The 3,842-nt window shown below is 28.7% G+C and overlaps 2 non-coding genes across 2 annotated transcripts; both read right to left on the bottom strand.

The window, feature by feature from the left end:
* Positions 1–2,789: 2,789 nt before the first annotated feature.
* On the bottom strand, positions 2,790–2,899 carry LOC127149148 (small nucleolar RNA Z152/R70/R12). The gene has a single exon (XR_007820553.1). It is a non-coding gene; the product is annotated as a small nucleolar RNA Z152/R70/R12 (small nucleolar RNA).
* A 106-nt stretch (positions 2,900–3,005) lies between these two features.
* LOC127149147 (small nucleolar RNA R11/Z151) lies at positions 3,006–3,092 on the bottom strand. The gene has a single exon (XR_007820552.1). It is a non-coding gene; the product is annotated as a small nucleolar RNA R11/Z151 (small nucleolar RNA).
* Between the last annotated feature and the right edge of the window lie 750 nt (positions 3,093–3,842).

The raw sequence follows: 3,842 nt of genomic DNA on the forward strand, positions 1-3,842 counted from the left end.
AATTTAATTGACCTAAACAACAATAAATTCAACCAAAATTTGAAGTAACAATAAAAGCAAACAATTAAAAGAACAGTAAACCGAATTAGCCTAAATTTGAAGTAACAATAAAAACACAATAAAGCCAATTGACCTAAGCGTAGGCCTAACCCAAACAAAATTAAAGTCACCTTAAAATTAATTAACAAAATTACAACAAAAACAAATTTGAAAAATAATTGATCACACTCTCAAAAGGGAAGGGAAAATGACAAAATTTAAAAAAAAAAATTTACATTTGAAGATCAATTTGACAGAATAGTTTTCCTTAGCTTTTTTCAACCCTCAAAAGGGAAAGAGAGGAAATTAATAAAAAGTTACCTTTGATAAAATAGTTTCCTTAGCTTTTGTTTTACCCTTCCAATTGATCACCCTCCCAAAAAAATACTCGTTTATTTTTATAGTAGAGAAGGTGGGAGTGAGAGAGAAAATTGGGTTAGTTGAGGGAAAATAGGGAGGAGAGTGAAGAAGGTGGGAGTGGAGAGAAAATTGGGTTAGTTGAGAAAAAATGAAGACAAGAGTGGAGAAGGTGGGAGTGAGAGAGAAAATTGGGTAAGTTGAGGGAAAATAAGGAAGAGACTAATATTCATTTTTTTTAAAAAAAAATTAAATTCAAATTCAAATCCAACTTTCAAAATAGAAATAAAAAATAAAAATAAAGTAAAATAAAGTAAATAAATAAAATAAAATAATAAATAAAGAACAAAATGATGTATCTACAACTTCTTAAAAGATTACCGCTTCATTGTATCAAAAAATATTTCCTGTAGACAAAGATAATCAATTGAATTTTGCACTTTAATTTACTAAACAAAATGTATCTTGCATACTAATTAAACAATCAAGAGCAAATTAAAAGTTTGTTTCATAGAGATCACATGGAATTGAATTTGTTCTTAAACAAAAATTAAAGAATCAACATGCTAAATTACAAGAAAAATGGAAGAAACTCTTAAATAAATTGAATACCCACGATTCTCTTACCTCTTAGAAGATTACCCCTCTATTGGAATAAAAGATTGATGGAATATCTTGCTGGAATTTTTTCTCCATTGAAATAAAAGATTGCCGCAATATTTTTAAGAGAAAAAATGACAGAATGAGAGATGGGAGAGTTATGAAAAAATGATATGTAAAGAGAATTTTGGGTGAAAATTGGAGTTGGACTTATGAATGGATCAAATATAACTGAAAATTGATTAAGATTTGCAGAAAAATGAGTTATATATAGAAAAGAAATGAAAATAACCGCTTCATGGGTTTCAAACCCATAACTTCAAGGCCAGGCGCACACTCAAAATGAGTTATTTCAAAATTTATTTAATGACACAAAGAATTTGTCGTTAATTAACGGCATTTTAAATGTGTCAAGAAAAATTAAATTGTGACAATAGAATTGTGTCAAGAAATAGTGTGTCCCTTCTATTTTCAACGACATATTTTACTTCCACCCTACCCCTTTTTTATTTTTAACACCACAATGTTTTGATTTATAGTGTCGTTAAAACCCAAATTTGTACTAGTGACAGAAGAAGAATAGTAAAAACCAGCACAGCGGAGCATAACTTGAGCAAATTGTCTAGCCGTATACATTAGAAAACAAAAGGAAAATCTGAAATACCTGGTAACTACCAACATATAGCAAAAGCGCAACTACAACAACAACAGGCACATTACCCAGGAAAAGGTAATATGATCTCAAGAGGAACAAAGAAATCACCTGTCACATGAATACAGTGTATAAATAAGAGGACAAGATAATGATCTTGTGAAGTCAGATGCGTTTTTTTTTAAAGAACTGTTAACTATGTGTACTTCAAAACAATTGATATGTTGTGACAGTAGGATTGATGCTAGAAAGATGAAGGAAAAGAACAAAATAATCGAACTACAATTGGTAGTAGTTTGTGTACAGGGTGATGGTGCCCTATGCATCTTATGTTCAAAAGTTTGAATGAAAAAAATCTTATGTTGGACCTGGCCGATTTATGTAGCGAACTCCTTGAGCAGTAACTCCATGTATGTACTAATGAGAAGAAAAAAGTAAACAAACAAAACTCTTTAACACTTCAAGAGCTAATAAGTTTATATACAATACAAGTTAAACAAGAGACAAAGCTAATAAGTTAACCAAATCCTAATTAAAACACGTTTAGGAACAAATGATCATTTAAGCACACATAAAATAATGAGCATAAAGCCATGAACATAAAACCATTATGAATCACATTTAGAACTCTCAAACAAAACTAAAATAGATAAGCATGCGACACATACAATGAGGAGGGGGTCAAACATACAAAAACCTTTATAGATATTTGAAATTCAAAGAAACTCATCAATAAGCTAGATCTAATCAAAAACTTTATATCAAACTAGAGTTTCAAGCATAACATACTTTAGTTGTAAAAATTACCTGTTGATTGTCATTAGATTGTTATGAGCTCAATTCCATGTTAGATGTAGCTTCATTCGGTGCTTTAAAAAAAAGGCCTTGAAAAAGGCATACTGAGTTTTTAGGTTACCTATAATCTTTCAAAAGAAATCAATAATGGCTTCAAACTGTGAGTGATGTTCCTTCTTTCAATTTCACTTGGTGCTTTCTACTCAACTCAAAATTCAGTTTCCCCACGAATTTAATTTGTTTGGCTCATGCTGCAAATTGCTGTAAATCTCCCAAAATTGGTAATGGATTCAATATGTTATACCATGAATATACTCAACAATAAATGAAGCTATAACTCATCAAAGAAGCTCAGTGGAATGAGAAGTCGTTTATTATATAGGCTCACGACATAACTTAATTAAAAGTTACGTCCACTGCCAATAACACATCAAAGTCTTCTGTTATCATAGCTTCATCTCCACCTAAATTAAATGTCATAAACAGAGGAAAATGTATTGCATTATTGCCAATTACCAAACTAAACTACATTATAACAAGTCTAATATACTAAGTTAAAAATATGCTTTAGTGTCTGTAACATTCAGATAATTGATAAAAAAATCTCACTGAAATTGGCTAAGATTATTTGAAATATCATCATAAGCCCATAGAATCAAATACACAATCTAAAAATTGGAAAGATGTGAAGATAATTTAGTAAACCCTGCAGATAACAGAAAGCAAATAAAAAATGAGATAAGTTTCTAACACAGAATTATATGAGTATGAAAGATGTAGTTCAAACTTCATAGGCATTCTCGTCATTTCGTTATGTTTTTTCTTTAGACCATCCTAACATTCACAGTTTAAGCCTTCAGTATTGGTGTAACGCCCCGAAAAATAAGATAATTTTGGAGTTAATTATCTTAGTTTTGTTTAATTAAATTTAATTTATTGGGGGTTATTTTGAATTCATTTAATAAGAAGTATTTGATTTTTATGGGAATTGAAATTAATTAATATTTATTGGATGAATATTTAATTAATTTAGAGGTTTTGGCATGTGCTGTTTGTTGAGATTTTGATTAAATAGTAGGTTAAGAGGATTAAGTAAAGTTGTGAATTTTTAGTGTTCTTGAAGTTGAATTAAATAATTATGGATGTTATTTAATTAAATTGTAGAGCAGAAAGTTTGTTGGAGATTTGATAATTATATGTATATGTGGAAATATATATATATATATATAATTATTTGTTGAAATATAATTATTTAAAGTAAAGATAATTGTATTTTGGAGAAAGGATATTTATTAAGGGATAAAAAGTAAAATAATTATATTTTTAGAAAATATAATTATTTCTAAAAGGTTAATTATTTTAGAGAAAGATAAATAATAATTAATTATTGTGGAAGATA

This window comes from Cucumis melo, chromosome 4, assembly GCF_025177605.1.
Source record: "Cucumis melo cultivar AY chromosome 4, USDA_Cmelo_AY_1.0, whole genome shotgun sequence".
Lineage (NCBI taxonomy): Eukaryota > Viridiplantae > Streptophyta > Magnoliopsida > Cucurbitales > Cucurbitaceae > Cucumis > Cucumis melo.